General features: G+C 42.1%; 9 non-coding genes across 9 annotated transcripts; 4 read left to right on the top strand and 5 right to left on the bottom strand.

The window, feature by feature from the left end:
• Positions 1–551: 551 nt before the first annotated feature.
• On the top strand, positions 552–633 carry Trnas-uga. The gene has a single exon. It is a non-coding gene; the product is annotated as a tRNA-Ser (tRNA).
• Positions 634–1,537: 904 nt separating this feature from the next.
• Trnat-agu lies at positions 1,538–1,611 on the top strand. The gene has a single exon. It is a non-coding gene; the product is annotated as a tRNA-Thr (tRNA).
• A 601-nt stretch (positions 1,612–2,212) lies between these two features.
• Trnat-agu lies at positions 2,213–2,286 on the bottom strand. Its single transcript has one exon. It is a non-coding gene; the product is annotated as a tRNA-Thr (tRNA).
• A 460-nt stretch (positions 2,287–2,746) lies between these two features.
• On the top strand, positions 2,747–2,820 carry Trnat-agu. The gene has a single exon. It is a non-coding gene; the product is annotated as a tRNA-Thr (tRNA).
• A 5,986-nt stretch (positions 2,821–8,806) lies between these two features.
• On the bottom strand, positions 8,807–8,879 carry Trnar-acg. The gene has a single exon. It is a non-coding gene; the product is annotated as a tRNA-Arg (tRNA).
• Positions 8,880–9,178: 299 nt separating this feature from the next.
• On the bottom strand, positions 9,179–9,250 carry Trnae-uuc. The gene has a single exon. It is a non-coding gene; the product is annotated as a tRNA-Glu (tRNA).
• A 1,085-nt stretch (positions 9,251–10,335) lies between these two features.
• Positions 10,336–10,407, bottom strand: Trnaa-ugc. The gene has a single exon. It is a non-coding gene; the product is annotated as a tRNA-Ala (tRNA).
• Positions 10,408–10,888: 481 nt separating this feature from the next.
• Trnaa-ugc lies at positions 10,889–10,960 on the top strand. Its single transcript has one exon. It is a non-coding gene; the product is annotated as a tRNA-Ala (tRNA).
• Positions 10,961–11,215: 255 nt separating this feature from the next.
• Positions 11,216–11,295, bottom strand: Trnal-uag. Its single transcript has one exon. It is a non-coding gene; the product is annotated as a tRNA-Leu (tRNA).
• Positions 11,296–11,430: the final 135 nt, after the last annotated feature.

Genomic DNA, 11,430 nt, shown 5'->3' with positions numbered 1-11,430 from the left:
CATCCTCTCCCTCTCCTCCGATCGGTACACACACTTTATCATTTTCCCGCGCGCACGTTCAAATCGGACGCGTACTCAATCAATTAGGGATGGACTGGAAAACGATAAACGTTTCTCTCATTCTCAACCCCGACCACCACCACCACCAATCTGCTTTACCGTGACGGAAAATTAACATTTGCCTCCACACACGCACACGCTTTGGCTTCCCCGGTCGTTACCCGCGACCGGTTTTCGTTGGCCTCGGCGCCGTGTGTGTCATCCCTGTGTTTGTCGCGTAACTTTACGGCGAGAGGTGACCTTTTTCCCGCGATATTATTCCCCCTTCAACGCCTACTAAACGCGCGCCCCGAATGGAGCGGATGGACAGTGATGGGTGGTGGAAAAAGGTGGGAGGAAAGCGTTCAAGCACGCTTGAAATTAATTTTACGCTACACCGCTACACGCCTCTGGTTGTTGCGGGCCACGTGCGGTAGCGGCGCGCGTGTGTTGAGCGTTCATCGAGAGTCTGCAGAGTTCTTATGGTGCTTTGAGAACCCATCTCCTCATCTGCTGTGGTGTCCGAGCGGTTAAGGAGATGGACTTGAAATCCATTGGGTTCTACCCGCACAGGTTCGAATCCTGTCTACAGCGTCACGACTTCTTTTTTACTCTCACAGTGTTACCCTACAGGAGTAGCAGTAGTTATTACAACATTATATAACAGCACTACATTTAGGCTACTACTAATTTTACACAGCAGTTGTATACATATTATTTTATTCTCCAAAACAATTCCACTCCAATCCAAATACTTACTAATGCACAGCTATACAACAGCTTCATTACAGTAAACAAAGAAAATCAAGTGTGTACTGCCATCTCATTCCATGTTTTGCTTTCATATCATGTTTATTTATGTTCATTACGTGCCGTTCGTCAGACAACACTAACCTGACCCCATCATCATCATCCTCCAGCTCTCTAAAGTCAATAATCGATTTTTGGCATGCAAGCACATACTATGTGTATACTACGTGTACACGAACACGATGTGCAAACGATGAGTAGAGGCATCCAAAAACCCACCAAGCTTTTTATTTCCAACCTATACATAGTTTTACGGATTCATGGGACCCACTGTTTTAATTTAATCTGGACAGAGACAACGATCGGCCCTCGGATTGCCTTGCTCAAATTCCCTTCACGTACAAAAAAGGCAACAAAAATGGTTGATTAGAGGGAGCCAATTGGAACTTATTTGCTTTATTGAATGGCATCATATTCCCAGTGCCCAAACGAATTTACGAATTACCGCGCGTTGTATGTAGTGCGTGTTGGCAGGCGCGGCAGCACCATAATGAAGTTCCCATTGGGTAAACCAATATTCATAAGAGACCATTTTGCTGGCGGTGGCATGTTTAACACATACCGAGCGAGAAGAGTGCACAGAAAGAATGCCTCTTTTAGTAGTAATGGAAAACATAATGCTTTGCGTAACGTTAGTAAGTCGTACCCTGTGCTATTATAGCTGTTTAAGCCACGCACACTCACACATGGCGCCGTGGCTTAGTTGGTTAAAGCGCCTGTCTAGTAAACAGGAGATCGTGAGTTCGAATCTCGCCGGAGCCTTCGGAGTTATCACTACGCATTCGTGTGGAAGAAAAAACTTCAGTAACCTTTTTTTTTCGTGGTTGGAATAAGGAGAATTGCACAATATTATATTATACTCTCTTGAATTAAATTGAGTAAAAAGAATATTTTGTATAATCTGTACTATTTAAATACACACAACAAATGGAGCAAATTATTTAGCGAAACATTTATATTTGTGTTATTTCAAAAGCATACAGTTGAAAGAGACTAAATAAGTCGTGGAATAAGTATAGACTAACAACAAACTGAAAAAGAAAAGTGGTAAAATAGCACGCAAATAATGCGAGTGGAGATTGCAATTAAACTATGCATTTCTAATTTCTTCACCAAGTAATTTCACCCGTAAGGCATTATTATATAATATACTATACAAAACTGGGAGCACGAAAAGAAGAGAGGATAAAAGGACTATTAATCAAATAATAAAAGACACCTTTTGTGCCTTCACTTAATATAATAGAGGCACATTTTGTCTCACAAACTGATTGACAAACATGATATCTATAAGAACTATGTGGATTTTAAAAGTATCAACAACAAAAAAGATTCACAAACTGGAGAAGGGGTAAATCTCCATAGGCTCCGGCGAGATTCGAACTCACGATCTCCTGTTTACTAGACAGGCGCTTTAACCAACTAAGCCACGGCGCCATACATCTCCCTGGGCTCTCATTTACTTATAAAACCTCTGTGAAATTGACACATAAGATCAAAGCAAGTTTAGCACAAGTAGTCTTCATTTCATGATCTATGGAGCATGAAAGCCATAATGCGAATTGAAATGCACGAAAAGATACTTTACGTTCCTATATGAAATTACTTTTTCAATTTAAAGCGTAGAAATGTTGTGTCACTAAACTTTTCGTTATACTTACCCCAGCAGTTGAAATTGAAAATAGCAGTTGAGTTCAGGCTTCCATAAAGCAGCAAAAATTATAACAAAGTATGAATAATTCAGTGAAATGGTGTTGGCATATTAAATTACCGTGTCGTATTGCATTCACTTATGCGCAGTTCAAATGTAAAATGCGAAACAATAATACAACTTTTAACGTACATAGGTCCGTGCATGGCATTCAAATAAAGGGTTATGCAACCCCTGAGCACAACTGGCGCCGTGGCTTAGTTGGTTAAAGCGCCTGTCTAGTAAACAGGAGATCGTGAGTTCGAATCTCGCCGGAGCCTACCATTCCCACATTCGCATGCAGCGACGAGGAATGAGTAACTTTTTTCCAAATAATTTTATTTTACCAAACAGTCACATCTTTTCTTATGGCCACCGTCAATATCACCTTTCAAAACCGTCATATACTTAAAATATCATTTGTTTTCCATCCAATTAACCAGCACTTAACTTGCTTCAATCTCACTAGCCGAATGCTGATCAAAAATTTATTTCAATGATGTATTAAATCCAACTTATTGCCACAACAAGCGGGTTAAAACCCCGTTCGTGACACAGAATATCTCCAACGGTTATCAACCGTCTGCAACCCCCGATACGTGCTTCTTAACGTGTTGGTTGGTTTTAATCTCACACTGTTGAACAGATCGAGAAAAAGGACACTGCAATCAAACTTTATGTAGGAAAGGAAAAGCGCTGTTCAACGATTACAAAATCACTTACAGGAAACTGTTAAATTACATTTTATCTATGTAACAATCGACTAAACGAGTCGCTAAATGGAACTTATGAATAAGGGATCTTGGCATACGAATAGTGACAGGATTTAGAATTCAGACCGAATTAGCATTCGGATCCGAATTCGATCCTTAGTCGAATCGTACCCCGAATCGAATCCCAGATCAAATGCCGGAGGAGTCATATAAGTGAGTGTAGCCGGATTGCTCGGAACGAACCCCACAAGAAGCGTTTTCTCATCACTACATCCGATATCTTGGGGTCGGGGGTCATGTGACCCGGAGCCTTGTGATCGGGCAACCGGGGTCTCGTTACCCAGGATACGAGATCATGGGAACCGATATCGAAAAGACGCTGAAATCAACGCCTTATACTACGAGAACAATGTGCTTCAGCAGGTTGTGTCCTCGGCCACTCGGGACTTCTACTGGAAAAATCATTACGGCTTTCAACATGAGGGCACACCGATTCACACGGTCAATATAACCCAAGCGTGTTGTTCAGTCATGCCTTTGAAGACTTAGCGATCTCTCAGCGCCCCGGACCTTTATCATTACCACGATATGGGGGACGAGATGTTGATGAATATTGTGTTTTCATTTTTTAAATACATTCTTCGAACTTATTGAACAGCATGTACATGAAAGTTACCGATGAGTGAAACGTGCAACCGTCTGTCAAGCGCTTTAACACCCATAACCTAGAAAAATTCCCAGCTGCTTCGACCGCAGTGCGCTCCGTACCACTGCCCATGGTGCTCACCGTAACCGTAATGTCGGGCATCAACAAAAGCAACAAAAAAAAAACGAAATCCTTTTTCTTCTCCTCTAACTACCCACCATAGAGTCCACCATCCTCTTTCTTGGTTCCTTCCCACTCGCGTCCGGTTAGAGCTTGAAAGAACTTCTCTGTTTCCAATTTATTTCATCCACCACCGTCGTCGTCGTTTGCCGGTTGAGAAGGTCAAGCAACGGTTGACGCACGGTTCCATAGCACCACCGCACGAAGAGCAAGAAGCTCGGCAGAACTTTTACCCAAAGCGACAACACCAACGTGCTCGAAGGAACGTTGAAATGTGCAGGATGTGTTGCCGGGCGGTTTGGATGCTTTGAAATGGGATCGTGCGACGGAAACAGGTCTGGCAGAGTTTGGATGATTCGGTTTCGCGGACTTGTACGGGTGAACAAACCAGACACACCACCAGACAACCTGAAACCCGCCCTCCCGAACCAGGCCAAAGCACTGGCACACACTCCCTCCTCAAGATGCCGGGACGGACGGGCGTGTGCCGTGTGGAGCGAGTGAGCGACATACAGCGAGCACCAGCAGCTTCACTTCCGATGGAACGGACGAACAAAACGCAGGCCACGAAAAGCGTCAGGTGCTGCAGTGAGGTTGCAGAGGAGCGGAAAGATTTTGGAAAAGCTAGCGTTCCACAATTTCATCCGCCTGCAACGAACGACAACGATACAGGCAACACGAGCCTTGGAAGCAAGCTGGCTGCAAGTGGAGAACTGCTGCAGCATCAAGGGACATGGCGAACAACAACCATTCTCACGTACCCACCAAACTTGTGCACCTGTTGTGTGGAGTGGAGTTCATTCTACCGGTCCTTCTCCGTCTGGGGTTGATCATTTTCGTTGAAATGATGTCAATTACATGATGGGTTGCTTCGACCGTACAGCGGAGAAGATGGAGAGCGATGGTTGGATTTTGGAATAAGATTTGTTTGTTAATCACATCAGCAGCCACACGAGGTGTGCCGTTTGCATCATCCACTAACAACGGCATACACGGTGCACGTTGTTAAGGCTATTTTAAAGCGCTCTGCTCACTGGTGATGTTGCTAAAATAAGTCACATGCTGTTAGTGTGCTATCTAAACTGAAAAGACACTCACCCAAGAATTATTTATTACGAGTTGCAGTTTAAATTCAATAAGCAAGCAACACGACCGTAAATTGTTTCTTTGGATAAGCCATGCCTAAAACTATCGAAAAACTTCTGCTATCCCTGAATCAATAAGTGGAAAGGCGTGAGGCATTTTCTCACCACTTGCGATGGTCAATTAGGCCTTCACGGCATCTTTTCTTTGCCTGGAGAACTGCGAGATATGGGAAAGGCATAAGGGTCCAGTCGTCAAAGCATCCGTGTCCGTATAAGGAAGCAGATTAAGGATAATAATCATATCCCGGCCGAAAACCGTCCTTGCCCAAGCAGTATAAAGTCACTAAGAACGTGCGACTGACGGAGCTCAAGTGAAACAATATCCTCAGTTGGCGGACATTTCCTGATTGTTGTTTCCTCAGGACAGAGTTGTAGAACAGAGTTGGTCTCAAAAGACAGCTCCAACTATTTTGCTTCCCGAACGTAGGAATCCAATGAGTTATCGGAAAAGAGTTTTATTTTTTGCCATACATTTAAAGGAAGTCTACTTTTTTCCCCTCCCCAAATTACTGCGAGTTTCTTATTCGTAAAAATTGACCACATGCATTTAACTTATGCTGTTAACTCATCTAGACAGTTCTCCTCCTAGCCAACCGTTCGAAAAGATAGTTAAATACTCATCCGGCGCTACAAACGCTCGATGTCAGGTTTTCTGATGCTTAGCGAACGTCTCCTGTCCATGTGGACAAAATAAAAAAAAAAGCTACTTGTAAAACCTGATGGAAGGAATCAACGCAGATCAATTCTTTAGTTGTAATAATACATAGTTGCTCGGGCCAGTTCAACAACGTAACACAATCTGTTAACAACATAAAACGCTTCCCCCAAAATCATACCAGTGATGGATCAACTTAGGAGCGGAAGGTGCGGCCGCTCGGAGCCTTATCGGTCAGGAAGGGAAATCCTGTTCTTTACCTCTAAAATCACAATTAAAGGGGACTCGAAGGCCAATCCGCACGGGGCCACCAAATATCTTCGCATCGCAATCGCAGAAGCTATTTAGCCGAGTTGGCCGATAAAGCTCCAAGGAACGGTAGGGATCTCCAGCACGAAAGCAGCCGTGGAATCAAACAATCAAATTTAACAACAAACCACCATCTCAAATGCAACATAAAGCACCAGCACATAAAAAAGAATACCGCTCTTTTTCCGGTTCCATCACCTCGTTACGGACGTCGTACCGAGAGAGAGAAAGATTCGTGTCCATTTTCCTTGCTTGAGTGTAAATTGTATTTGTCAGCAGTATTACAAACACCCGGGCGTGGATGATTTCCTTTTATCCCGTGCCAAATTGCATCATACAACTAACAAAGAGCGGTCCTCATATCACTAACACGCGTCTTAAGGCACAGCGAAGAAAAAAAGGGGAAAGCATTCGTAATCAACCTTACGATTTACTTGCCCACAATAATACAGATTTTTGTTTTGCGTGCCACCCTCCCCAAAACCACAATTGCAGCCGGTCCGGTACTGAATGGGTTGAAAAAGTGTTACGGCATGCGAAATATCACCTAAAAAGAGACACGTCACTAATCAGTACTGTAGTGCCGACGAAAGGGACGAGGGACGAGCTAGTAAGATACACACGCCCTTACGCCCGGAATTGGACAATTGAGATGAAAAGGACACAAAGCACCTGAAAACTACCCTTCCATTAAACTGCTGAATGACACCCGGGACATCAGGGATCAATGCGTAAGGGTTAGATCCCTCTAGGGCGTGTGTGGGCAACAAAGCAATGAAAGGGCACGCTTTACCGGACCGGTAACAGTGAGCTGAACAGCGGTAACAGTGAGCTGGGGGCGTTATATTCATGGATGGCACCCATAAATCCTTCCTATTTTCATCCCAATACGAGCGTCAAGAAGATGGCTACCTTCTTCGTAACACATGTTACCACATGTCACGTTCTCATTTTGTGGACTACACACACGGTGTGGGTCAATCATTTACGGTGCTATCGATCTCGGGCCTAAGAACAATCCGGATTCTTTTCGGGGCAGCAGCCTCAACCATCCATCCAGCACAACATCGATCGCATGCAGCACCTGCTGATGGCTTGCACCAAGATTGGCCAAGAAAATTTTGGTTCTATCTTCAAACAGGAGCTGCTGCTAACTTCAATCTTCTACCATCTGGTGCAACTTCTGGCTCGGAGGCTGTTTTGAGACGATGTGTGGGGGACGGGACAGCAAGCTCCCGGGTCACAAACTGTCGCTGCACAATTAACCATCCACACGCACAGTACAACAGGTGGTGGCACTGTAGGCGATGATGCGCTTCCTTTGTTGCTTATTCTTGCGTCCTTTAAAAAAAAGTGGCCCTGTTGTTTGGCCTCGTGCTCTTTCACTTTTACCATCCCCCCGGCCGGGTGCTTCAAGAACCGGATCGTGTCATCGTAATCGCGGGCTTGTTGTGGAGAACAGCCCATGGCCTCATGTGCCGATGTTCTTAACATGCAAATTATAAGGCCGTTCGTAAGCACCAACGGGTGCGATGTGCATAAACCCTCGGAAAATCGATCGATGACAGCTTGCTAATGAGACGGTTCGGCAGGTTTAATTGAGATTACTTACACTTTTCAATTAAATGCTGTCGTTGTGACCTCCTGAAGATTTAGCAGATGCACGCTTCACAACACTAACCTAAAACAAGAACTGTAGTGAAACATTTTATAAATCAAACGATTTAGCTATGCAAAACTTACTCAAGTGCAGTACGAGCAATGGCGACAATTCCGATTCCAGGAAACACACACATTAGACAACACAAACCAATTGCATCAATTTTCACGCACACACACACGCACGGGCAGAGTACATTGTTGCATGTTTAAAACATAGTTAATAAACTTGCATAGCTTTTGACCACAAATTTACACAAAAACACAGCAAATGTTCTCGAAACCGACGCCACCGATATTCACACTTCCAGCAAACAAAGCAAACACACGAGAAGGAATAAGAAGAAACTCGGTACGTCATATTCTGTAGTAGTGTGCCGATCTGTCATTTGTTGCGATCAAGCAGGCCGCGGATCTTGCTGAAGACGTTGTGGGAATGCCTTGTGTGAAATTGGTTTAAAGTTGTAGAGGAAACCATTAGCAAAACTCGTGTTCAGTGCACAAAACGATAAATTTAATAATTCTAACGGAATTCGTTCATCGTTTGTGTTGGAACGTAGGCGGCAGTTTGCTCTAGGTTCTAGATCTGGTTTTTGGTGAAAGATATTCGTTAGCGTGTTTATACGTGTATGCGCGCGCGTGTGTGTGTTGTTGATATTCTGATTGAAAAATATGGGTTAGTATTGCTTCATTAGCCGAAAATCATAACGGTAAACCAAGCATCACACTCGTGCAATAAACCACGCATGGCAATGGTTTTGTGTTTGCGTGACAAAGAAGAGCCGAAATGAATATTCATACCTCGCCAGGAATTAGTGTCATAAATTGTTTCACAAGAAGATGATCAAACAAAGCTATAAATCAAAATCTCCTTCGTGACTGGTCTAGAATCACAAACTTATCTTCTGTGTGGATAAAAAAGTACTGGGAATCATGTGAGGTAGCAAAAGAACTTTCCCTCGATCCTGCCAGGAGTCGAACCTGGAATCTTCTGATCCGTAGTCAGACGCGTTATCCATTGCGCCACAGGACCTGGTCAGAGGGAGAGATCTAATAGCTACATTTAAACACGGTGTATTGCGCATGCCAGCTATTTTCAAGGTAAGTTTAAACTTTCGCACGATATATACTGCATATGCGAAACGCATAAATGAAATAGAATTTGCATCCGTAGTTTTTACACCGTCTATATGATCGCAATTATTTCTTATAGTACCAAAGTAAAAAATAACTTAAAATGATTGATGCTACGCACAATAAATAATGTGTACACTTCATCATATAAAACATATGCTTATGAACTGGTTTGATCAGAAAAATAGCAAAAATAATTTCCCATACCGGGAATCGAACCCGGGCCTTCTGGGTGAAAGCCAGATATCCTAGCCACTAGACCATATGGGAGTGTATGAAATGTGGAAAAGAAGTCATTTTTATTATATGTAAACGAAAATTATTCAATGCGTCACACATTTTACACTGCGTCTTCCTAGTTATCGATTGTCCTGTTCTGCCGCGCAATTTGACGCGGTTTTCCAGCTGTCTAATCAGAAACTGCATTGAAAAAATGGGAACGCGTTTAATAATGTTATTCACATTTTTGGCGAAAGAGAAATCGCGGCGCGAATTTCTCAATGGCACCATTTCAGCTGTCATTTTTATGTAAACAAACAGTGTTAAAGGCGCTTCAAGCGAAATATGTGGTTGTTAATATATAATCAACTTTTTAACCAATGTTCTCTCTTTCGTAGTGCAACACATATGCAGAATATATATAATATAAAAATTACATTGGACCTATTTTTGGCAGCATTTAGGCCGGATAAGTTCGGATTTTAAAAACTCAATGAGCTTTGTTATTAAAATCACTGTATTGTTCAGAAAAAGCGTTATCCCTAGTTTTCCATACGATATTCTGTTTAATCAACAAACCTGCTGAACTATCGACACAAACGATACAAACTGACGATTTTTTAGCTGTTTCGTTATTTCAATGCGCCAAACCTTTGTATTTAAAGAATGAACATTTATGTTGTTCTTTAAAAGTAGTTGATCATAGGGCTGTCCGAATCATTTGATGGTTATGTTTGCGTTCGTTGTAAATAAGATTTGCTAAAATAAGCTAATTAAAGGTTGGGTAAATGCCGTGGAATGATATTCTATACCTTTGCCATAAATGTTACAATATCGCATTTGTTGTTTCTCATTTAATTTTAATGTTGTGTTCTATTTCAAGTCTTATAAATTTCAATATTTTTATTAAAACTCGTTAAACGCCCTTTTCAACCACTTGGGTGAACATTCTCACCGACAGCGATTGACCATAGTTGAATATGATTGACTGTTGTTGTGCTAGTGAGATGCATTATCGAGATGCGATAAGACTTGTAGGTAATAAAAATAAAAGGCTGTTCGACGTGTCAAGACAGTTAGTAAAACTTGTAATAAAAGTAAAGTAAATATACAAAAGGAAAGCAAAAGAAAGTTTCTGGAGATGCCGGGGATCGAACCCGGGGCCTTTCACATGCAAAGCGAACGCTCTACCACTGAGCTACATCCCCTGTCGAAGAAGGGCAGTTCAGAGAGTTATTTGATTCTATAGTGGTTCAAGTGTTTTGAACAAATTTGTTTACTTAGATGGTATTCAGCTATTCTAAATGGCTTGGAATATAACTTCGAATAAGACAATTAATATATCACTTAAAAGGCGTAGTTAATTTTGTCACCATGTCTGTCTCATATTAACAGTTATTAATGGTTTTGTGTTAATACACTATATAAGTGTCATTTGCAGTATCTTACCAGCTCTGTGTGGTAAAACGCAACGCAGGCAAATACACAACCCCTCAACAAAACAAGTAAAGTTCAGTGATGGTTAATTTCTGATGGTTCGTCTGAGTGTCTATATTGTTAATTCTATAATCTCTCCTTTCGATTACACCATGGCGTAATTATTATCAGTAACAACAATGAAATAAACAAACAACTGATAAGAAATCGTTAGGTCACCCGGGTGTGACAATGTGGGAAGGCAAGTGTGAGGGGGATATAGCTCAGTGGTAGAGCGTTCGCTTTGCATGTGAAAGGCCCCGGGTTCGATCCCCGGTATCTCCAGAAACTGTTTTTTAAACATAATCACAAAGCTAATATATTATATAACTCCACTCGTAGGTAAGAAAAAAATGCTAAGATGAATATTTGTTTGCGTTACTCTACAGTGTAATTGCTTACTCTAAACAATATACAATAACGCAGCTATTTAACAGCTTGTTTCTTTAATGGAAATCATCAAACACCCTATGGAATATTACATAATTGAATGTAAAATGTTCATAGTAACAATGTACGGGAAGGAAGCAAAAAGTAATTTGACAGCGGTGGGATTCGAACCCACGCCATTTCTGACTGGTGCCTAAAACCAGCGCCTTAGACCACTCGGCCACGCTGCCCTCTGCAGAGTGGGGCAGAACATGTCAATTTGAATGAAATTGTACCCATAAGCCACTAAAACTTGTTCAAACACTATTAGTTCCCGATTTTGGAATCGTTTCGTGAAGAAAATAAACAATTTGTTTAACTAAATA

The sequence above is a fragment of the Anopheles stephensi genome, chromosome 2 (genome assembly GCF_013141755.1).
Source record: "Anopheles stephensi strain Indian chromosome 2, UCI_ANSTEP_V1.0, whole genome shotgun sequence".
Lineage (NCBI taxonomy): Eukaryota > Metazoa > Arthropoda > Insecta > Diptera > Culicidae > Anopheles > Anopheles stephensi.
This window is presented reverse-complemented; position numbering and strand designations above follow the sequence as displayed.